At 45.7% G+C, this 25,421-nt stretch overlaps 1 protein-coding gene and 4 non-coding genes across 5 annotated transcripts in view; all 5 read right to left on the reverse strand.

Annotated features, from left to right (window-relative positions):
- The window catches only part of UBC (ubiquitin C), a 246,704-nt gene that overhangs the window by 183,984 nt on the left and 37,299 nt on the right, over window positions 1–25,421 (reverse strand).
- TRNAD-GUC (transfer RNA aspartic acid (anticodon GUC)) lies at window positions 1,859–1,930 on the reverse strand. Its single transcript has one exon. It is a non-coding gene; the product is annotated as a tRNA-Asp (tRNA).
- Window positions 11,663–11,734, reverse strand: TRNAD-GUC (transfer RNA aspartic acid (anticodon GUC)). Its single transcript has one exon. It is a non-coding gene; the product is annotated as a tRNA-Asp (tRNA).
- TRNAD-GUC (transfer RNA aspartic acid (anticodon GUC)) lies at window positions 15,868–15,939 on the reverse strand. The gene has a single exon. It is a non-coding gene; the product is annotated as a tRNA-Asp (tRNA).
- On the reverse strand, window positions 20,073–20,144 carry TRNAD-GUC (transfer RNA aspartic acid (anticodon GUC)). Its single transcript has one exon. It is a non-coding gene; the product is annotated as a tRNA-Asp (tRNA).

The following is a 25,421-nucleotide window of genomic DNA, read 5'->3' on the forward strand; positions in this document are numbered from 1 at the left end:
GGTGCAGGAAGTGACATAGGGGTCACAAGGCAGAAGTATTACAGGATGCATGTGACGTGGACACAGGGAGCATGAGGCTGGCAGATATATGGGGTAGGAGGTGACACACAGGGGGTACAACACTGGTTAAACCTCTGTTGTATGACGATGAAATTGGTTATATTTCTGCACAATCACATCTTTTAGGCCATAGAATTTCCTATATTAACATTGAATACCAACTGAAGACACCATCTGCCCAGGGAGGATCAATTTCTTCAGATGTACCCCATTTAAGAGAACCCGCCATATAGGTCATGTCTATATTTATTTAGTATACAAAGAAAACTGTATAGTTTTATTTTTTAAGCAAAGCTGCAAAAGGACTTGTTGTCCCATGCTCTAATTGGTCTAGATCCTGCCCTAGGAACATTTTTGGGTGCTTGCCAATGGTATGTAAATGAAAAGCTTGTTAAAAAATAAAAATCAATTCTACTAAACATTGTAAAATTAAATGTGGGTGTTAAGGACCCACATCAGAGTGTATGCATAGCGTTCAGCCTATCTTGTTTTTCTCATTGAGGTAGGCTAAAACTTTACAAGAAGATTGCTTCAGAAGTCACATGACCAATACTGTCATTGAGAATGGGGCACATCAATGTGTTTTTTCAAGGCTAGGAATGTCAAAACAACTCTGGACATTGTTTTGTGATGCCCTAGACATTGTATGCACTTTTCCTTCCAAAGGTGTCATACAGCAATGGGCCAACCTCCCTGCCTCTATTCTATTTAGACATGTAAAAAAAATTAAGTATGTGTAACTCTACACCAGTGGCGGATCTTGCCACGGGCAAGCAGGACTTTTGCCCGGGGCGCCGCCTTCCGGAGGGCGCCGGCGCCATCCGGAGGGCGCTGCACCATGGCAAGATCCTCCACTGTCAGTGTGCGCCCCAGCAGTGTCCCCCCGCTGTGCCCCCCCTCCCGCTGTGAGAAGGGAACCAGACGCTACGCGTCTGGTTTCCCTTCGTAGCGCTGGTCCTCCCCCGCTCTGAAGGGAATCAGACGCTAAGCATCTAGTTTCCCTTCATGGAGAGGACCTTTGGTGTGCGGTGCGCGATGACGTCATCGCGCACCGCACAGCATTGTGGCATAGACGCTAGGGGTCATAATTGACCTCTAGTGCCTATGCTGTGCTATGGGAGAGACGTCATGACTGACGTCTCTCCCATTGATCCGAGGAGAAGAGCGGCGCCGGTCTGCAGGGCCTGGAAACAGTAGCGGGGTACAGTAAGTATACTTTTTTTTTTCTTTTTTTTTTCAGCGGCACTACAAATGGGGGGCATGACTAACCACGCCCCCACGTTAAGCCACGCCCCTAAGTTTTGCCCGGGGCGCCGCAAGGGCAAGAACCGGCCCTGCTCTACACAAAATGCCAAATCCTTCTGATTTATTCCATAGCCATATATAGACAAGAAAGAGTTACACAAGTACATTATTCCAGTTGGTACATTTTGTTTGTATGTATATATATGCTGTTCCAGTTCCACAGATTTGTGTGTTTTGATTTGCACAATTCCATTTCTGGTAATTTTTTATTCTTTTATCCATGTCATACCATTTTTATCATATATTTTTTCTGAAGTATCTAAATTGGAATATTGGAGAAATAAAAGAAATAGCTATAGAAGTATATTATTACAGTTGGTACATTTTGTTTTCTATACATGCTATTCTATTTGAATGGATTTGTGTGTTGTTTTTAAAGTACACAACTTTATTTAGGATAGTTTTCTGTTGATTTTTATGCATGTTATAACATGTTGATCATTTAGTTTTTCATTGTGTTAAATTGGAATATTGGAGAAATAAAATTTGCAGCCTCCCCGTCGGGGAATTGAACCCCGGTCTCCCGCGTGACAGGCGGGGATACTCACCACTATACTAACGAGGATCAGCTGTGTGAAAAGGCTGCCAGTCCAGCACAAAAGAGTGATTTTCTTATGTGTATAGTAAGAATCGTAATGATTTACATGGATAATAAAAATTATTGAAATCATTGATAGATCATTTTGTTGGTCTAAATTTCACAAGATGCCAAATCCATGTTGATTCTTGTGCATCATGTGCTAGGTCACAATCTTACAGAATTTGCCCAAACTATCATTTTCTTATCCATGCCTGATAATACATGGACTGAGATTTTCCAGGATTTTACAGTTAATTTGCCAGAGTTTATAGGTATTTCTATGATTTAGGTTATGGTGTGACCATTTCAGTAAAATGGCTCATTTTGTTCCTTTTTCTCAGTAACCATCAATTTGAGAATTAGCTCATTTATTTACCAGTCATGCTATAAGATTATATGGATTAACAGGGAATATTGACTTTGTTAGATGGACACAGGTATCTCCAAATTCTAGAAAGTGTATTGCAATCAGTTTGATACCAGATGCTACAGTTTTCTTCAGTTTCCATCCAACAGGCAGACAATGTCAACCAAATTTTGGAACATTATATAAAGTAGTATACATCAGAGAATCAATTCTGTTTAGGATAATATTTGCCTCATGCTGAGTTTACCTATAATTACATGTGCCAATTATGCATTGGGTCTTTATCTTTTATTTCTATTTACAGAAGACATTAATAATTGCTGTTATTTTTCTATAATTATGAAGCTTCATTGTCTATTTAGGTAATCAAGAGCTTTTAGAAAGCCAACATAAATATAGCAAAACCCATAACCCCTCTGAAAAAGTAGATAATAAAAATTTGCTTAAAAATTTGTTGAATGTCTTTAATCTATTATATTAGAGACAAAGGCTAGCTCTAAAGCCTTTATAGCTGATATAGTCCTGAGGAATATTCAGGAGCGACTAAAGAGGTGGGCTGACAGGGCCATTGCCCAGACTGCTGTAACCTGGAAGGGTGCAGATGCAATCAAATCGGCATCTCAGCCTTATGCATGGTTCCACCTCCCAGGCCCAGCAATAAGGGGGTCTGGTGCCTGCTTTGCTGTAGAAATCACCAGGCCACAGGCACTAAGAGGAAAAGGAATCATAAAAACATATAAAGTTAGGAACATAGAATATGATGGCATATCTTCTTGTCACCTGGTGAGAAAACATGCATGACATTTTAATGTCACTCACAGCATTGGAGGGCAGCAGACTGAGCAGAACAGAAAAGCCACACAGAGAAGAGGCATGGCACTGCAGGCAGAAGCCCAAGAAGGTAGGTTTGTGGCAAGCTGGGGCTGGAGTGACACAATGCGTGCTGCAGTGACAAGATGGTGGGGAACCAGAGTGACACAGGAGAGCTGGATTGGCACATGGGGGCTGGAGTGGGACAGCGGAGGGGCTGGAGCTGGAGTGAGATGTTGGAGACTAGATTGACATGAAGGATCTGGAGTTACAGGTGGAAGAGAACTGGAGTGGTATAGGGAAGCTGGAGTGATGGGGAACTGAAGACAGATAGACATAGGGAAGGGGAAGAGGCCTGCTGTAGAACTGTAGAGGCATTAGGGGTGGACTGAGTCTGCTGCAGAGCCACAATGGGGATAAGGCTGCTGTTGAGCCAAAGATGGCATGATGAGTTTGCTGTTTTTACACAAGGGAGTGATGAGGCTGCTGGAGACAGACAGGGGGATGAAGCAGTTGGAGAAATGCAGGGGAATGAGATTACTGGATAGACACATGGGTGGATAAGGCTACAGATGTTGTGGCTGGAAAGACACAGGGGGAAGAAGGTGGCCTAGGAGGCAGGATTTTAGAAAAATCCTGGGAGCAGGATGCTGGATTGACAGGTTGCATGTGGCCAGAAAGACACAGGGGGCAGGAGGTGACAAGGAGCACAAGGCTGGCATAACACAGGATAGGGTGTGACTGGAGGGGACACAGGAAGCATGGGGCTTGCGGGGACACAGTGAGTAGGAGACTGGATGGGACACAGTGGAAAGGTGGCTGGATTGACAAGAGGCATGTGGCTGGAAACACATGGGTGCAGGATGTGACTCAGGGGACATAAGGCTTGAATGACACAGGAAGCATGTGCAGAGGGAACACAGGGAGCACAAGACTGAAATGGACATGGGGAAAGGAGGATTGAGGGGTCACAGAGAAAATGAGGCATGAGTGACATGGGGCATGTTGCTGGAAAGAAAGGGGCCAGGAGGTTACCTGGGGCACAAGTCTGGAATGACAGAGGTGGGCACTTGGCTGTAAAATCACAGGGTGCAGGAGGTGACATAGGGGTCACAAGGCAGAAGTATTACAGGATGCATGTGACGTGGACACAGGGAGCATGAGGCTGGCAGATATATGGGGTAGGAGGTGACACACAGGGGGTACAACACTGGTTAAACCTCTGTTGTATGACGATGAAATTGGTTATATTTATGCACAATCACATCTTTTAGGCCATAGAATTTCCTATATTAACATTGAATACCAACTGAAGACACCATCTGCCCAGGGAGGATCAATTTCTTCAGATGTACCCCATTTAAGAGAACCCGCTATATAGGTCATGTCTATATTTATTTAGTATACAAAGAAAACTGTATAGTTTTATTTTTTAAGCAAAGCTGCAAAAGGACTTGTTGTCCCATGCTCTAATTGGTCTAGATCCTGCCCTAGGAACATTTTTGGGTGCTTGCCAATAGTATGTAAATGAAAAGCTTGTTAAAAAATAAAAATCAATTCTACTAAACATTGTAAAATTAAATGTGGGTGTTAAGGACCCACATCAGAGTGTATGCATAGCGTTCAGCCTATCTTGTTTTTCTCATTGAGGTAGGCTAAAACTTTACAAGAAGATTGCTTCAGAAGTCACATGAACAATACTGTCATTGAGAATGGGGCACATCAATGTGTTTTTTCAAGGCTAGGAATGTCAAAACAACTCTGGACATTGTTTTGTGATGCCCTAGACATTGTATGCACTTTTCCTTCCAAAGGTGTCATACAGCAATGGGCCAACCTCCCTGCCTCTATTCTATTTAGACATGTAAAAAAAATTAAGTATGTGTAACTCTACACCAGTGGCGGATCTTGCCACGGGCAAGCAGGACTTTTGCCCGGGGCGCCGCCTTCCGGAGGGCGCCGGCGCCATCCGGAGGGCGCTGCACCATGGCAAGATCCTCCACTGTCAGTGTGTGCCCCAGCAGTGTCCCCCCGCTGTGCCCCCCCTCCCGCTGTGAGAAGGGAACCAGACGCTACGCGTCTGGTTTCCCTTCGTAGCGCTGGTCCTCCCCCGCTCTGAAGGGAATCAGACGCTAAGCGTCTAGTTTCCCTTCATGGAGAGGACCTTTGGTGTGCGGTGCGCGATGACGTCATCGCGCACCGCACAGCATTGTGGCATAGACGCTAGGGGTCATAATTGACCTCTAGTGCCTATGCTGTGCTATGGGAGAGACGTCATGACTGACGTCTCTCCCATTGATCCGAGGAGAAGAGCGGCGCCGGTCTGCAGGGCCTGGAAACAGGAGCGGGGTACAGTAAGTATACTTTTTTTTTTTTTTCCAGCGGCGCTACAAATGGGGGGCATGACTGACCACGCCCCCATGTTAAGCCACGCCCCTAACTTTTGCCCGGGGCGCCGCAAGGGCAAGAACCGGCCCTGCTCTACACAAAATGCCAAATCCTTCTGATTTATTCCATAGCCATATATAGACAAGAAAGAGTTACACAAGTACATTATTCCAGTTGGTACATTTTGTTTGTATGTATATATATGCTGTTCCAGTTCCACGGATTTGTGTGTTTTGATTTGCACAATTCCATTTCTGGTAATTTTTTATTCTTTTATCCATGTCATACCATTTTTATCATATATTTCTCTAACGTCCTAGTGGATGCTGGGAACTCCGTAAGGACCATGGGGAATAGCGGGCTCCGAAGGAGGCTGGGCACTCTAGAAAGATCTTAGACTACCTGGTGTGCACTGGCTCCTCCCACTATGACCCTCCTCCAAGCCTCAGTTAGATTTCGTGCCCGGCCGAGGTTGGATGCACACTAGGGGCTCTCCTGAGCTCTTAGAAAGTTATAGTCTTAGAATTTGTTATTTTCAGTGAGACCTGCTGGCAACAGGCTCACTGCAGCGAGGGACTAAGGGGAGAAGAAGCGAACTCGCCTGCTTGCAGCCGGATTGGGCTTCTTAGGCTACTGGACACCATTAGCTCCAGAGGGATCGACCGCAGGCCCAGCCTTGATGTTCGATCCCGGAGCCGCGCCGCCGTCCCCCTTACAGAGCCAGAAGCAAGAAGATGGTCCGGAAAATCGGCGGCATGAAGACTCTGTCTTCACCAAGGTAGCGCACAGCATTGCAGCTGTGCGCCATTGCTCCTCTCACACACTTCACACTCCGGTCGCTGAGGGTGCAGGGCGCTGGGGGGGGCGCCCTGAGGCAGCAATAAAAACACCTTGGCTGGCTAAAATACCTCAATATATGGCCCCAGGGGCTATATATGAGGTAAATACCCCTGCCAGAATTCCATAAAAAACTGGAGAATAGGCCGCGAAAAAGGGGCGGAGCCTATCTCCTCAGCACACTGGCGCCATTTTTCCCTCACAGCTCGGCTGGAAGGAAGCTCCCTGGCTCTTCCCTGCAATTCTACAGTACAGTAAGAGGGAAAAGAGAGGGGGGGCATTAAAATTGGCACTGTATACAGTATATTATATAAAAAGCAGCTATTAGGGACATAACTCAGTTAGTCCCTGTATATATATAGCGCTCTGGTGTGTGCTGGCATACTCTTACTCTGTCCCCCCAAAGGGCTTTTGTGGGTCCTGTCCTCGTTTAGAGCATTCCCTGTGTGTCTGCGGTGTGTCGGTACGGCTGTGTCGACATGTTGAATGAGGAGGCTTATATGGTGACAGAACAGAGGCCGATATATGTGATGTCGCCCCCTGTGGGGCCGACACCAGAGTGGATGGATAGGTGAAAGGTATTAACCGACAGTGTCAACTCCTTACATAAAAGGGTGGATGACGTAACAGCTGTGGGACAGCCGGCTTCGCAGCCCGCGCTTGCCCAGGCGTCTCAAAGGCCATCAGGGGCTCAAAAACGCCCGCTCTCTCAGATGGCAGACACAGATGTCGACACGGAGTCTGACTCCAGTGTCGACAAGGTGGAGACATATACACAATCCACTAGGAACATCCGTGACGTGATCCCGGCAATAAAAAATGTGTTATACATTTCTGACTTTAACCCAAGCACCTCTAAAAATGGGTTTTAGGTTTGGGGAGAAAAAACAGGCAGTGTTTTGTTCCCCCATCAGATGAATAAATGAAGTGTGTGAAAGCGTGGGTTCCCCCGTTAAGAAACTGGTAATTTATAAAAAGTTACTGATGGCGTACCCTTTCCCGCCAGGTGGATAAGTTACGCTGGGAGATATCCCCTAGGGTGGATAAGGCGCTCACACGTTTGTCAAAAAAGGTGGCACTGCCGTCTTAGGATACGGCCACTTTAATAGGTACCTGTTGATAAAAAACAGGAGGCTATCCTGAAGTCTGTATTTACACACTCAGGTACTAGACTGAGACCTGCAGATAGTGCTGCTGCAGCGTGGTCGGTGACCCTGTAAAACAGGGATACTAGTTGGCAAACATAAAAACATATTAAAGACGTCGTCTTATATATGGGGGATGCACAGAGGGATATTTTGCCGGCTGGCATCCAAAATAAATGTAATGTCCATTCTGTCAGGAGGGTATTAGAGACCTGTCACTGGACAGGTGATGCTGACTTAAAAAGCGCATAGAGAGCCTTATAAGGGTGAGGAATTATTTGGGGATGGTCTCTGGGACCTCGTATCCACAGCAACTGCTGGGAAGAAATAATTTTACCTCAGGTTTCCTCACAGACAAAGGTACAGTCCTTTCGGCTTCAGAAAAGCAAGCGGGTCAAATGGCGCTTCCTTTCTGTACAGAGACAAGGGTAGAGGGAAAAAAGCTGCACCAGTCAGCCTGTTCCCAGAATCAAGATTCTTCCCCCGCCTCCTGTGAGGCCACACCATGACGCGGGTGCTCCACAGGTGTAGCCAGGTACGGTGGGGGGCCGTCTAAAAAATTTCAGCAATTAGTGGGCTCGCTCACAGGTGGATCCCTGTTTCTTTCAAGTAGTATTTCAGGGGTACAAGCTGGAATTCGAGATGTCTCCCCCCAGCCGTTTCCTAAAATATGCCTTGCTGACAACTCCCTCAGGCAGGGAGGCTGTGCTAGAGGCAATTAATAAGCGGTATTCCCAGCAGGTAATACTCAAGGTGCCCCTACTTCAACAAGGACGGGGTTACTATTCCACACGGGTTGGGGTACCGAAACCGCATGGTTCGGTGTGACCCATTTTATATTTAAAATCCTTGAACACAAAAATTCAAGTTCAAGATGGAATCGCTCAGGGCGGTTATTCCAAGCCTGGACGAGGGGGATTACATGGTATCCTGGGACATCAAGGATGCTTACCTGCATGTCCCCATTTACCATCCTCGCCAGGAGTACCTCAGATTTGTGGTACAGGATTACCATTACCAAGTCCAGACACTGCCGTTTGGACTGTACATGGCACCGAGGGTGTTTTATCAAGGTAATGGCCGAAATGTTGATACTCCTTCAAAAAAAGGGAGTTGTAATTATCCCGTACTTGGACAATCTCGTTATAAGGGCGAGGTCCAAGGAGCAGTTGGTAGTCGGGGTAGCACTATTTTGGAAAGTGCTACAACAGCATGGTTGGATTCTAAACAGTCCAAAGTCACAGCTGGTTCCTATGACACGTCTACTGTTCCTGGGGATGGTTCTGGACATAAACCAGAAATAGTGTTTCTCCCGGAGGAGAAAGCCAAGGAGTTGTCATCTCTAGTCAGAGACCTTCTGAAGCCAAAATAGGTAGCGGTGCATCATTGCACGCGAGTCCTGGGAAAAATGGTAGCTTCCTACGAAGCAATCCCATTAGGCAGGTTCCATACAAGAACTTTTCAGAGGGACCTGTTGGACAAGTGGTCCGGATCGCATCTTCCGATGCATAGGCTGATAACCCTGTCTCCAAGGACCAGGGTATCTCTACTGTGGTGGCTGCAGAGTGCCCATCTTCAAGAGGGCCGCAGGTTCGGCATACAGGACTAGGTCCTAGTGACCATGGATTCCAGCCTTTGAGGCTGGGAGGCAGTCACACAGGGAAGAAATTTCCAGGGACTTTGGTCAAGTCAGGTTATTTCCCTACACATAAATATTCTGGACCTGAGGGCCATTTACAATGCCCTGAGGCCGGCAAGGCCTCTGCTTCAAAACCAGCCGGTACTGATCCAATCAGACAACATCACGGCAGTCGCCCATGTAAACCAACAGGGCGGCACAAGAAGCAGGATGGCGATGGCAGAAGCCACAAGGATTCTCCGATAGGCGGAAAATCATGTGTTAGCACTGTCAGCAGTGTTCATTCCCGGAGTGGACAACTGGGAAGCAGATCTTCTCAACAGACACGACCTCCACCCGGGAGAATGGGGACTTCCTCCAGAAGTCTGTCAATAGGATTGTACACCATTGGGAAAGGCCACAGGTGGACATGATGGCGTCCCGCCTCAACAAAAAGCTATAAAAGATATTGCACCGGGTCAAGGGACCCTCAGGCGATAGCTATGGACGCTCTGGTAACACCGTGGGTGTACCAGTCGGTTTATGTGTTCTCCCCTCTGCCTCTCATACCAAAGGTACTGAGAATAATAAGAAGGCGAGGAGTAAGAACGATACTCGTGGATGGCCAAGAAGAGCTTGGTACCCAGAACTTCAAGAATTTATATCAGAGGACCCATGGCCTCTGCCACTCAGACAGGACCTGCGGCAGCAGGGGCCCTGTCTGTTCCAAGACTTACCGCGGCTGCGTTTGTCGGCATGGCGGTTGAACGCCGGATCCTGAAGGAAAAGGGCATTCCGGAGGAAGTCATTCCTACGCTTACTAAAGCCAGGAAAGAGGTTACAGCAACTCATTATCACCGCATATGGCGAAAATATGTTGCATGGTGTGAGGCCGAAAGGGCCCCAACAGAGGAATTTCAACTAGGTCGATTTCTGCATTTCCTGCAAGCAGGAGTGACTATGGGCCTTAAATTGGGTTCCATTAAGGTACAGATCTCGGCTCTGTCGATTTTCTTTCAAAAAGAACTAGCTTCAGTACCTGAAGTTCAGACATTTATAAAAGGAGTGCTGCAGAGTCAGCCCCCGTTTGTGCCTCCTGTGGCACCTTGGGATCTCAACGTGGTGTTGAGTTTCTTAAAATCACATTGGTTTGAACCACTAAAAACCGTGGATCTGAAATATCTCACGTGGAAGGTGGTTATGTTATTGGCCTTGGCTTCTGCCAGGCGAGTATCAAAGTTGGCGGCTTTGTCTTGTAAAAGCCCTTATTTGATTTTCCATATGGATAGGGCAGAATTGAGGACTCGTCCCCAGTTTCTCCCAAAGGTGGTGTCAGCGTTTCACCTGAACCAGCCTATTGTGGTGCCTAGGCTACTAGGGACTTGGAGGACTTCAAGTTGCTAGACGTTGTCAGGGCACTGAAAATATATGTTTCCAGAATGGCTAGAGTCAGAAAATCTGACTCGCTGTTTATCCTATATGCACCTAACAAGCTGGGTGCTCCTGCTTCTAAGCAGACTATTGCTCGTTGGATTTGTAGTACAATTCAGCTTGCACATACTGTGGCAGGCCTGCCACAGCCAAAATCTGTCAATGCCCATTCCACAAGGAAGGTGGGCTCATCTTGGGCGGCTGCCCGAGGGGTCTCGGCTTTACAACTTTGCCGAGCAGCTACTTGGTCAGGGGCAAACACGTTTGCAAAATTCTACAAATTTGATACCCTGGCTGAGGAGGACCTGGAGTTCTCTCATTCAGTGCTGCAGAGTCATCCGCACTCTCCCGCCCGTTTGGGAGCTTTGGTATAATCCCCATGGTCCTTACGGAGTTCCCAGCATCCACTAGGACGTTAGAGAAAATAAGAATTTACTCACCGGTAATTCTATTTCTCGTAGTCCGTAGTGGATGCTGGGCGCCCATCCCAAGTGCGGTTTATCTGCAATACTTGTACATAGTTATTGTTAACTAAATCGGGTTATTGTTGAGCCATCTGTTGAGAGGCTCTATTGTTTCATACTGTTAACTGTGTTTCATATCACGAGTTGTACGGTGTGATTGGTGTGGCTGGTATGAGTCTTACCCGGGATTCAAAATCCTTCCTTATTGTGTACGCTCGTCCGGGCACAGTACCTAACTGAGGCTTGGAGGAGGGTCATAGTGGGAGGAGCCAGTGCACACCAGGTAGTCTAAGATCTTTCTAGAGTGCCCAGCCTCCTTCGGAGCCCGCTATTCCCCATGGTCCTTACGGAGTGCCCAGCATCCACTACGGACTACGAGAAATAGAATTACCGGTGAGTAAATTCTTATTTTTTTCTGAAGTATCTAAATTGGAATATTGGAGAAATAAAAGAAATAGCTATAGAAGTATATTATTACAGTTGGTACATTTTGTTTTCTATACATGCTATTCTATTTGAATGGATTTGTGTGTTGTTTTTAAAGTACACAACTTTATTTAGGATAGTTTTCTGTTGATTTTTATGCATGTTATAACATGTTGATCATTTAGTTTTTCATTGTGTTAAATTGGAATATTGGAGAAATAAAATTGCAGCCTCCCCGTCGGGGAATTGAACCCCGGTCTCCCGCGTGACAGGCGGGGATACTCACCACTATACTAACGAGGATCAGCTGTGTGAAAAGGCTGCCAGTCCAGCACAAAAGAGTGATTTTCTTATGTGTATAGTAAGAATCGTAATGATTTACATGGATAATAAAAATTATTGAAATCATTGATAGATCATTTTGTTGGTCTAAATTTCACAAGATGCCAAATCCATGTTGATTCTTGTGCATCATGTGCTAGGTCACAATCTTACAGAATTTGCCCAAACTATCATTTTCTTATCCATGCCTGATAATACATGGACTGAGATTTTCCAGGATTTTACAGTTAATTTGCCAGAGTTTATAGGTATTTCTATGATTTAGGTTATGGTGTGACCATTTCAGTAAAATGGCTCATTTTGTTCCTTTTTCTCAGTAACCATCAATTTGAGAATTAGCTCATTTATTTACCAGTCATGCTATAAGATTATATGGATTAACAGGGAATATTGACTTTGTTAGATGGACACAGGTATCTCCAAATTCTAGAAAGTGTATTGCAATCAGTTTGATACCAGATGCTACAGTTTTCTTCCGTTTCCATCCAACAGGCAGACAATGTCAACCAAATTTTGGAACATTATATAAAGTAGTATACATCAGAGAATCAATTCTGTTTAGGATAATATTTGCCTCATGCTGAGTTTACCTATAATTACATGTGCCAATTATGCATTGGGTCTTTATCTTTTATTTCTATTTACAGAAGACATTAATAATTGCTGTTATTTTTCTATAATTATGAAGCTTCATTGTCTATTTAGGTAATCAAGAGCTTTTAGAAAGCCAACATAAATATAGCAAAACCCATAACCCCTCTGAAAAAGTAGATAATAAAAATTTGCTTAAAAATTTGTTGAATGTCTTTAATCTATTATATTAGAGACAAAGGCTAGCTCTAAAGCCTTTATAGCTGATATAGTCCTGAGGAATATTCAGGAGCGACTAAAGAGGTGGGCTGACAGGGCCATTGCCCAGACTGCTGTAGCCTGGAAGGGTGCAGATGCAATCAAATCGGCATCTCAGCCTTATGCATGGTTCCACCTCCCAGGCCCAGCAATAAGGGGGTCTGGTGCCTGCTTTGCTGTAGAAATCACCAGGCCACAGGCACTAAGAGGAAAAGGAATCATAAAAACATATAAAGTTAGGAACATAGAATATGATGGCATATCTTCTTGTCACCTGGTGAGAAAACATGCATGACATTTTAATGTCACTCACAGCATTGGAGGGCAGCAGACTGAGCAGAACAGAAAAGCCACACAGAGAAGAGGCATGGCACTGCAGGCAGAAGCCCAAGAAGGTAGGTTTGTGGCAAGCTGGGGCTGGAGTGACACAATGCGTGCTGCAGTGACAAGATGGTGGGGAACCAGAGTGACACAGGAGAGCTGGATTGGCACATGGGGGCTGGAGTGGGACAGCGGAGGGGCTGGAGCTGGAGTGAGATGTTGGAGACTAGATTGACATGAAGGATCTGGAGTTACAGGTGGAAGAGAACTGGAGTGGTATAGGGAAGCTGGAGTGATGGGGAACTGAAGACAGATAGACATAGGGAAGAGGAAGAGGCCTGCTGTAGAAATGTAGAGGCATTAGGGGTGGACTGAGTCTGCTGCAGAACCACAATGGGGATAAGGCTGCTGTTGAGCCAAAGATGGCATGATGAGTTTGCTGTTTTTACACAAGGGAGTGATGAGGCTGCTGGAGACAGACAGGGGGATGAAGCAGTTGGAGAAATGCAGGGGAATGAGATTACTGGATAGACACATGGGTGGATAAGGCTACAGATGTTGTGGCTGGAAAGACACAGGGGGAAGAAGGTGGCCTAGGAGGCAGGATTTTAGAAAATTCCTGGGAGCAGGATGCTGGATTGACAGGTTGCATGTGGCCAGAAAGACACAGGGGGCAGGAGGTGACAAGGAGCACAAGGCTGGCATAACACAGGATAGGGTGTGACTGGAGGGGACACAGGAAGCATGGGGCTTGCGGGGACACAGTGAGTAGGAGACTGGATGGGACACAGTGGAAAGGTGGCTGGATTGACAAGAGGCATGTGGCTGGAAACACATGGGTGCAGGATGTGACTCAGGGGACATAAGGCTTGAATGACACAGGAAGCATGTGCAGAGGGAACACAGGGAGCACAAGACTGAAATGGACATGGGGAAAGGAGGATTGAGGGGTCACAGAGAAAATGAGGCATGAGTGACATGGGGCATGTTGCTGGAAAGAAAGAGGGGCCAGGAGGTTACCTGGGGCACAAGTCTGGAATGACAGAGGTGGGCACTTGGCTGTAAAATCACAGGGTGCAGGAGGTGACATAGGGGTCACAAGGCAGAAGTATTACAGGATGCATGTGTGTGACGTGGACACAGGGAGCATGAGGCTGGCAGATATATGGGGTAGGAGGTGACACACAGGGGGTACAACACTGGTTAAACCTCTGTTGTATGACGATGAAATTGGTTATATTTCTGCACAATCACATCTTTTAGGCCATAGAATTTCCTATATTAACATTGAATACCAACTGAAGACACCATCTGCCCAGGGAGGATCAATTTCTTCAGATGTACCCCATTTAAGAGAACCCGCTATATAGGTCATGTCTATATTTATTTAGTATACAAAGAAAACTGTATAGTTTTATTTTTTAAGCAAAGCTGCAAAAGGACTTGTTGTCCCATGCTCTAATTGGTCTAGATCCTGCCCTAGGAACATTTTTGGGTGCTTGCCAATAGTATGTAAATGAAAAGCTTGTTAAAAAATAAAAATCAATTCTACTAAACATTGTAAAATTAAATGTGGGTGTTAAGGACCCACATCAGAGTGTATGCATAGCGTTCAGCCTATCTTGTTTTTCTCATTGAGGTAGGCTAAAACTTTACAAGAAGATTGCTTCAGAAGTCACATGAACAATACTGTCATTGAGAATGGGGCACATCAATGTGTTTTTTCAAGGCTAGGAATGTCAAAACAACTCTGGACATTGTTTTGTGATGCCCTAGACATTGTATGCACTTTTCCTTCCAAAGGTGTCATACAGCAATGGGCCAACCTCCCTGCCTCTATTCTATTTAGACATGTAAAAAAAAATAAGTATGTGTAACTCTACACCAGTGGCGGATCTTGCCACGGGCAAGCAGGACTTTTGCCCGGGGCGCCGCCTTCCGGAGGGCGCCGGCGCCATCCGGAGGGCGCTACACCATGGCAAGATCCTCCACTGTCAGTGTGTGCCCCAGCAGTGTCCCCCCGCTGTGCCCCCCCTCCCGCTGTGAGAAGGGAACCAGACGCTACGCGTCTGGTTTCCCTTCGTAGCGCTGGTCCTCCCCCGCTCTGAAGGGAATCAGACGCTAAGCGTCTAGTTTCCCTTCATGGAGAGGACCTTTGGTGTGCGGTGCGCGATGACGTCATCGCGCACCGCACAGCATTGTGGCATAGACGCTAGGGGTCATAATTGACCTCTAGTGCCTATGCTGTGCTATGGGAGAGACGTCATGACTGACGTCTCTCCCATTGATCCGAGGAGAAGAGCGGCGCCGGTCTGCAGGGCCTGGAAACAGGAGCGGGGTACAGTAAGTATACTTTTTTTTTTCAGCGGCGCTACAAATGGGGGGCGTGACTGACCACGCCCCCACGTTAAGCCACGCCCCTAACTTTTGCCCGGGGCGCCGCAAGGGCAAGAACCGGCCCTGCTCTACACAAAATGCCAAATCCTTCTGATTTATTCCATAGCCATATGTAGACAAGAAAGAGTTACACAAGTACATTATTCCAGTTGGTACATTTTGTTTGTATGTATATATATGCTGTTCCAGTTCCACGGATTTGTGTGTTTTGATTTGCACAATTCCATTTCTGGTAATTTTTTATTCTTTTATCCATGTCATACCATTTTTATCATATATTTTTTCTGAAGTATCTAAATTGGAATATTGGAGAAATAAAAGAAATAGCTATAGAAGTATATTATTACAGTTGGTACATTTTGTTTTCTATACATGCTATTCTATTTGAATGGATTTGTGTGTTGTTTTTAAAGTACACAACTTTATTTAGGATAGTTTTCTGTTGATTTTTATGCATGTTATAACATGTTGATCATTTAGTTTTTCATTGTGTTAAATTGGAATATTGGAGAAATAAAAATTGCAGCCTCCCCGTCGGGGAATTGAACCCCGGTCTCCCGCGTGACAGGCGGGGATACTCACCACTATACTAACGAGGATCAGCTGTGTGAAAAGGCTGCCAGTCCAGCACAAAAGAGTGATTTTCTTATGTGTATAGTAAGAATCGTAATGATTTACATGGATAATAAAAATTATTGAAATCATTGATAGATCATTTTGTTGGTCTAAATTTCACAAGATGCCAAATCCATGTTGATTCTTGTGCATCATGTGCTAGGTCACAATCTTACAGAATTTGCCCAAACTATCATTTTCTTATCCATGCCTGATAATACATGGACTGAGATTTTCCAGGATTTTACAGTTAATTTGCCAGAGTTTATAGGTATTTCTATGATTTAGGTTATGGTGTGACCATTTCAGTAAAATGGCTCATTTTGTTCCTTTTTCTCAGTAACCATCAATTTGAGAATTAGCTCATTTATTTACCAGTCATGCTATAAGATTATATGGATTAACAGGGAATATTGACTTTGTTAGATGGACACAGGTATCTCCAAATTCTAGAAAGTGTATTGCAATCAGTTTGATACCAGATGCTACAGTTTTCTTCCGTTTCCATCCAACAGGCAGACAATGTCAACCAAATTTTGGAACATTATATAAAGTAGTATACATCAGAGAATCAATTCTGTTTAGGATAATATTTGCCTCATGCTGAGTTTACCTATAATTACATGTGCCAATTATGCATTGGGTCTTTATCTTTTATTTCTATTTACAGAAGACATTAATAATTGCTGTTATTTTTCTATAATTATGAAGCTTCATTGTCTATTTAGGTAATCAAGAGCTTTTAGAAAGCCAACATAAATATAGCAAAACCCATAACCCCTCTGAAAAAGTAGATAATAAAAATTTGCTTAAAAATTTGTTGAATGTCTTTAATCTATTATATTAGAGACAAAGGCTAGCTCTAAAGCCTTTATAGCTGATATAGTCCTGAGGAATATTCAGGAGCGACTAAAGAGGTGGGCTGACAGGGCCATTGCCCAGACTGCTGTAACCTGGAAGGGTGCAGATGCAATCAAATCGGCATCTCAGCCTTATGCATGGTTCCACCTCCCAGGCCCAGCAATAAGGGGGTCTGGTGCCTGCTTTGCTGTAGAAATCACCAGGCCACAGGCACTAAGAGGAAAAGGAATCATAAAAACATATAAAGTTAGGAACATAGAATATGATGGCATATCTTCTTGTCACCTGGTGAGAAAACATGCATGACATTTTAATGTCACTCACAGCATTGGAGGGCAGCAGACTGAGCAGAACAGAAAAGCCACACAGAGAAGAGGCATGGCACTGCAGGCAGAAGCCCAAGAAGGTAGGTTTGTGGCAAGCTGGGGCTGGAGTGACACAATGCGTGCTGCAGTGACAAGATGGTGGGGAACCAGAGTGACACAGGAGAGCTGGATTGGCACATGGGGGCTGGAGTGGGACAGCGGAGGGGCTGGAGCTGGAGTGAGATGTTGGAGACTAGATTGACATGAAGGATCTGGAGTTACAGGTGGAAGAGAACTGGAGTGGTATAGGGAAGCTGGAGTGATGGGGAACTGAAGACAGATAGACATAGGGAAGAGGAAGAGGCCTGCTGTAGAAATGTAGAGGCATTAGGGGTGGACTGAGTCTGCTGCAGAACCACAATGGGGATAAGGCTGCTGTTGAGCCAAAGATGGCATGATGAGTTTGCTGTTTTTACACAAGGGAGTGATGAGGCTGCTGGAGACAGACAGGGGGATGAAGCAGTTGGAGAAATGCAGGGGAATGAGATTACTGGATAGACACATGGGTGGATAAGGCTACAGATGTTGTGGCTGGAAAGACACAGGGGGAAGAAGGTGGCCTAGGAGGCAGGATTTTAGAAAATTCCTGGGAGCAGGATGCTGGATTGACAGGTTGCATGTGGCCAGAAAGACACAGGGGGCAGGAGGTGACAAGGAGCACAAGGCTGGCATAACACAGGATAGGGTGTGACTGGAGGGGACACAGGAAGCATGGGGCTTGCGGGGACACAGTGAGTAGGAGACTGGATGGGACACAGTGGAAAGGTGGCTGGATTGACAAGAGGCATGTGGCTGGAAACACATGGGTGCAGGATGTGACTCAGGGGACATAAGGCTTGAATGACACAGGAAGCATGTGCAGAGGGAACACAGGGAGCACAAGACTGAAATGGACATGGGGAAAGGAGGATTGAGGGGTCACAGAGAAAATGAGGCATGAGTGACATGGGGCATGTTGCTGGAAAGAAAGAGGGGCCAGGAGGTTACCTGGGGCACAAGTCTGGAATGACAGAGGTGGGCACTTGGCTGTAAAATCACAGGGTGCAGGAGGTGACATAGGGGTCACAAGGCAGAAGTATTACAGGATGCATGTGTGTGACGTGGACACAGGGAGCATGAGGCTGGCAGATATATGGGGTAGGAGGTGACACACAGGGGGTACAACACTGGTTAAACCTCTGTTGTATGACGATGAAATTGGTTATATTTCTGCACAATCACATCTTTTAGGCCATAGAATTTCCTATATTAACATTGAATACCAACTGAAGACACCATCTGCCCAGGGAGGATCAATTTCTTCAGATGTACCCCATTTAAGAGAACCCGCTATATAGGTCATGTCTATATTTATTTAGTATACAAAGAAAACTGTATAGTTTTATTTTTTAAGCAAAGCTGCAAAAGGACTTGTTGTCCCATGCTCTAATTGGTCTAGATCCTGCCCTAGGAACATTTTTGGGTGCTTGCCAATAGTATGTAAATGAAAAGCTTGTTAAAAAATAAAAATCAATTCTACTAAACATTGTAAAATTAAATGTGGGTGTTAAGGACCCACATCAGAGTGTATGCATAGCGTTCAGCCTATCTTGTTTTTCTCATTGAGGTAGGCTAAAACTTTACAAGAAGATTGCTTCAGAAGTCACATGAACAATACTGTCATTGAGAATGGGGCACATCAATGTGTTTTTTCAAGGCTAGGAATGTCAAAACAACTCTGGACATTGTTTTGTGATGCCCTAGACATTGTATGCACTTTTCCTTCCAAAGGTGTCATACAGCAATGGGCCAACCTCCCTGCCTCTATTCTATTTAGACATGTAAAAAAAAATAAGTATGTGTAACTCTACACCAGTGGCGGATCTTGCCACGGGCAAGCAGGACTTTTGCCCGGGGCGCCGCCTTCCGGAGGGCGCCGGCGCCATCCGGAGGGCGCTGCACCATGGCAAGATCCTCCACTGTCAGTGTGTGCCCCAGCAGTGTCCCCCCGCTGTGCCCCCCCTCCCGCTGTGAGAAGGGAACCAGACGCTACGCGTCTGGTTTCCCTTCGTAGCGCTGGTCCTCCCCCGCTCTGAAGGGAATCAGACGCTAAGCATCTAGTTTCCCTTCATGGAGAGGACCTTTGGTGTGCGGTGCGCGATGACGTCATCGCGCACCGCACAGCATTGTGGCATAGACGCTAGGGGTCATAATTGACCTCTAGTGCCTATGCTGTGCTATGGGAGAGACGTCATGACTGACGTCTCTCCCATTGATCCGAGGAGAAGAGCGGCGCCGGTCTGCAGGGCCTGGAAACAGGAGCGGGGTACAGTAAGTATACTTTTTTTTTTCAGCGGCGCTACAAATGGGGGGCGTGACTGACCACGCCCCCACGTTAAGCCACGCCCCTAACTTTTGCCCGGGGCGCCGCAAGGGCAAGAACCGGCCCTGCTCTACACAAAATGCCAAATCCTTCTGATTTATTCCATAGCCATATGTAGACAAGAAAGAGTTACACAAGTACATTATTCCAGTTGGTACATTTTGTTTGTATGTATATATATGCTGTTCCAGTTCCACGGATTTGTGTGTTTTGATTTGCACAATTCCATTTCTGGTAATTTTTTATTCTTTTATCCATGTCATACCATTTTTATCATATATTTTTTCTGAAGTATCTAAATTGGAATATTGGAGAAATAAAAGAAATAGCTATAGAAGTATATTATTACAGTTGGTACATTTTGTTTTCTATACATGCTATTCTATTTGAATGGATTTGTGTGTTGTTTTTAAAGTACACAACTTTATTTAGGATAGTTTTCTGTTGATTTTTATGCATGTTATAACATGTTGATCATTTAGTTTTTCATTGTGTTAAATTGGAATATTGGAGAAATAAAAATTGCAGCCTCCCCGTCGGGGAATTGAACCCCGGTCTCCCGCGTGACAGGCGGGGATACTCACCACTATACTAACGAGGATCAGCTGTGTGAAAAGGCTGCCAGTCCAGCACAAAAGAGTGATTTTCTTATGTGTATAGTAAGAATCGTAATGATTTACATGGATAATAAAAATTATTGAAATCATTGATAGATCATTTTGTTGGTCTAAATTTCACAAGATGCCAAATCCATGTTGATTCTTGTGCATCATGTGCTAGGTCACAATCTTACAGAATTTGCCCAAACTATCATTTTCTTATCCATGCCTGATAATACATGGACTGAGATTTTCCAGGATTTTACAGTTAATTTGCCAGAGTTTATAGGTATTTCTATGATTTAGGTTATGGTGTGACCATTTCAGTAAAATGGCTCATTTTGTTCCTTTTTCTCAGTAACCATCAATTTGAGAATTAGCTCATTTATTTACCAGTCATGCTATAAGATTATATGGATTAACAGGGAATATTGACTTTGTTAGATGGACACAGGTATCTCCAAATTCTAGAAAGTGTATTGCAATCAGTTTGATACCAGATGCTACAGTTTTCTTCCGTTTCCATCCAACAGGCAGACAATGTCAACCAAATTTTGGAACATTATATAAAGTAGTATACATCAGAGAATCAATTCTGTTTAGGATAATATTTGCCTCATGCTGAGTTTACCTATAATTACATGTGCCAATTATGCATTGGGTCTTTATCTTTTATTTCTATTTACAGAAGACATTAATAATTGCTGTTATTTTTCTATAATTATGAAGCTTCATTGTCTATTTAGGTAATCAAGAGCTTTTAGAAAGCCAACATAAATATAGCAAAACCCATAACCCCTCTGAAAAAGTAGATAATAAAAATTTGCTTAAAAATTTGTTGAATGTCTTTAATCTATTATATTAGAGACAAAGGCTAGCTCTAAAGCCTTTATAGCTGATATAGTCCTGAGGAATATTCAGGAGCGACTAAAGAGGTGGGCTGACAGGGCCATTGCCCAGACTGCTGTAACCTGGAAGGGTGCAGATGCAATCAAATCGGCATCTCAGCCTTATGCATGGTTCCACCTCCCAGGCCCAGCAATAAGGGGGTCTGGTGCCTGCTTTGCTGTAGAAATCACCAGGCCACAGGCACTAAGAGGAAAAGGAATCATAAAAACATATAAAGTTAGGAACATAGAATATGATGGCATATCTTCTTGTCACTTGGTGAGAAAACATGCATAACATTTTAATGTCACTCACAGCATTGGAGGGCAGCAGACTGAGCAGAACAGAAAAGCCACACAGAGAAGAGGCATGGCACTGCAGGCAGAAGCCCAAGAAGGTAGGTTTGTGGCAAGCTGGGGCTGGAGTGACACAATGCGTGCTGCAGTGACAAGATGGTGGGGAACCAGAGTGACACAGGAGAGCTGGATTGGCACATGGGGGCTGGAGTGGGACAGCGGAGGGGCTGGAGCTGGAGTGAGATGTTGGAGACTAGATTGACATGAAGGATCTGGAGTTACAGGTGGAAGAGAACTGGAGTGGTATAGGGAAGCTGGAGTGATGGGGAACTGAAGACAGATAGACATAGGGAAGGGGAAGAGGCCTGCTGTAGAAATGTAGAGGCATTAGGGGTGGACTGAGTCTGCTGCAGAACCACAATGGGGATAAGGCTGCTGTTGAGCCAAAAATGGCATGATGAGTTTGCTGTTTTTACACAAGGGAGTGATGAGGCTGCTGGAGACAGACAGGGGGATGAAGCAGTTGGAGAAATGCAGGGGAATGAGATTACTGGATAGACACATGGGTGGATAAGGCTACAGATGTTGTGGCTGGAAAGACACAGGGGGAAGAAGGTGGCCTAGGAGGCAGGATTTTAGAAAAATCCTGGGAGCAGGATGCTGGATTGACAGGTTGCATGTGGCCAGAAAGACACAGGGGGCAGGAGGTGACAAGGAGCACAAGGCTGGCATAACACATGATAGGGTGTGACTGGAGGGGACACAGGAAGCATGGGGCTTGAGGGGACACAGTGAGTAGGAGACTGGATGGGACACAGTGGAAAGGTGGCTGGATTGACAAGAGGCATGTGGCTGGAAACACATGGGGGCAGGATGTGACTCAGGGGACATAAGGCTTGAATGACACAGGAAGCATGTGCAGAGGGAACACAGGGAGCACAAGACTGAAATGGACATGGGGAAAGGAGGATTGAGGGGTCACAGAGAAAATGAGGCATGAGTGACATGGGGCATGTTGCTGGAAAGAAAGAGGGGCCAGGAGGTTACCTGGGGCACAAGTCTGGAATGACAGAGGTGGGCACTTGGCTGTAAAATCACAGGGTGCAGGAGGTGACATAGGGGTCACAAGGCAGAAGTATTACAGGATGCATGTGACGTGGACACAGGGAGCATGAGGCTGGCAGATATATGGGGTAGGAGGTGACACACAGGGGGTACAACACTGGTTAAACCTCTGTTGTATGACGATGAAATTGGTTATATTTATGCACAATCACATCTTTTAGGCCATAGAATTTCCTATATTAACATTGAATACCAACTGAAGACACCATCTGCCCAGGGAGGATCAATTTCTTCAGATGTACCCCATTTAAGAGAACCCGCTATATAGGTCATGTCTATATTTATTTAGTATACAAAGAAAACTGTATAGTTTTATTTTTTAAGCAAAGCTGCAAAAGGACTTGTTGTCCCATGCTCTAATTGGTCTAGATCCTGCCCTAGGAACATTTTTGGGTGCTTGCCAATAGTATGTAAATGAAAAGCTTGTTAAAAAATAAAAATCAATTCTACTAAACATTGTAAAATTAAATGTGGGTGTTAAGGACCCACATCAGAGTGTATGCATAGCGTTCAGCCTATCTTGTTTTTCTCATTGAGGTAGGCTAAAACTTTACAAGAAGATTGCTTCAGAAGTCACATGAACAATACTGTCATTGAGAATGGGGCACATCAATGTGTTTTTTCAAGGCTAGGAATGTCAAAACAACTCTGGACATTGTTTTGTGATGCCCTAGACATTGTATGCACTTTTCCTTCCAAAGGTGTCATACAGCAATGGGCCAACCTCCCTGCCTCTATTCTATTTAGACATGGAAAAAAAATTAAGTATGTGTAACTCTACACCAGTGGCGGATCTTGCCACGGGCAAGCAGGACTTTTGCCCGGGGCGCCGCCTTCCGGAGGGCGCCGGCGCCATCCGGAGGGCGCTGCACCATGGCAAGATCCTCCACTGTCAGTGTGTGCCCCAGCAGTGTCCCCCCGCTGTGCCCCCCCTCCCGCTGTGAGAAGGGAACCAGACGCTACGCGTCTGGTTTCCCTTCGTAGCGCTGGTCCTCCCCCGCTCTGAAGGGAATCAGACGCTAAGCGTCTAGTTTCCCTTCATGGAGAGGACCTTTGGTGTGCGGTGCGCGATGACGTCATCGCGCACCGCACAGCATTGTGGCATAGACGCTAGGGGTCATAATTGACCTCTAGTGCCTATGCTGTGCTATGGGAGAGACGTCATGACTGACGTCTCTCCCATTGATCCGAGGAGAAGAGCGGCGCCGGTCTGCAGGGCCTGGAAACAGGAGCGGGGTACAGTAAGTATACTTTTTTTTTTTTTTCCAGCGGCGCTACAAATGGGGGGCGTGACTGACCACGCCCCCATGTTAAGCCACGCCCCTAACTTTTGCCCGGGGCGCCGCAAGGGCAAGAACCGGCCCTGCTCTACACAAAATGCCAAATCCTTCTGATTTATTCCATAGCCATATATAGACAAGAAAGAGTTACACAAGTACATTATTCCAGTTGGTACATTTTGTTTGTATGTATATATATGCTGTTCCAGTTCCACGGATTTGTGTGTTTTGATTTGCACAATTCCATTTCTGGTAATTTTTTATTCTTTTATCCATGTCATACCATTTTTATCATATATTTCTCTAACGTCCTAGTGGATGCTGGGAACTCCGTAAGGACCATGGGGAATAGCGGGCTCCGAAGGAGGCTGGGCACTCTAGAAAGATCTTAGACTACCTGGTGTGCACTGGCTCCTCCCACTATGACCCTCCTCCAAGCCTCAGTTAGATTTCGTGCCCGGCCGAGGTTGGATGCACACTAGGGGCTCTCCTGAGCTCTTAGAAAGTTATAGTCTTAGAATTTGTTATTTTCAGTGAGACCTGCTGGCAACAGGCTCACTGCAGCGAGGGACTAAGGGGAGAAGAAGCGAAATCGCCTGCTTGCAGCCGGATTGGGCTTCTTAGGCTACTGGACACCATTAGCTCCAGAGGGATCGACCGCAGGCCCAGCCTTGATGTTCGGTCCCGGAGCCGCGCCGCCGTCCCCCTTACAGAGCCAGAAGCAAGAAGATGGTCCGGAAAATCGGCGGCATGAAGACTCTGTCTTCACCAAGGTAGCGCACAGCACTGCAGCTGTGCGCCATTGCTCCTCTCACACACTTCACACTCCGGTCGCTGAGGGTGCAGGGCGCTGGGGGGGGGCGCCCTGAGGCAGCAATAAAAACACCTTGGCTGGCTAAAATACCTCAATATATGGCCCCAGGGGCTATATATGAGGTAAATACCCCTGCCAGAATTCCATAAAAAACGGGAGAATAGGCCGCGAAAAAGGGGCGGAGCCTATCTCCTCAGCACACTGGCGCCATTTTTCCCTCACAGCTCGGCTGGAAGGAAGCTCCCTGGCTCTTCCCTGCAATTCTACAGTACAGTAAGAGGGAAAAGAGAGGGGGGGCATTAAAATTGGCACTGTATACAGTATATTATATAAAAAGCAGCTATTAGGGACATAACTCAGTTAGTCCCTGTATATATATAGCGCTCTGGTGTGTGCTGGCATACTCTTACTCTGTCCCCCCAAAGGGCTTTTGTGGGTCCTGTCCTCGTTTAGAGCATTCCCTGTGTGTCTGCGGTGTGTCGGTACGGCTGTGTCGACATGTTGAATGAGGAGGCTTATATGGTGACAGAACAGAGGCCGATATATGTGATGTCGCCCCCTGTGGGGCCGACACCAGAGTGGATGGATAGGTGAAAGGTATTAACCGACAGTGTCAACTCCTTACATAAAAGGGTGGATGACGTAACAGCTGTGGGACAGCCGGCTTCGCAGCCCGCGCTTGCCCAGGCGTCTCAAAGGCCATCAGGGGCTCAAAAACGCCCGCTCTCTCAGATGGCAGACACAGATGTCGACACGGAGTCTGACTCCAGTGTCGACAAGGTGGAGACATATACACAATCCACTAGGAACATCCGTGACGTGATCCCGGCAATAAAAAATGTGTTATACATTTCTGACTTTAACCCAAGCACCTCT

The sequence above is a fragment of the Pseudophryne corroboree genome, chromosome 1, assembly GCF_028390025.1.
Source record: "Pseudophryne corroboree isolate aPseCor3 chromosome 1, aPseCor3.hap2, whole genome shotgun sequence".
Classification (NCBI taxonomy): Eukaryota; Metazoa; Chordata; class Amphibia; order Anura; family Myobatrachidae; genus Pseudophryne; species Pseudophryne corroboree.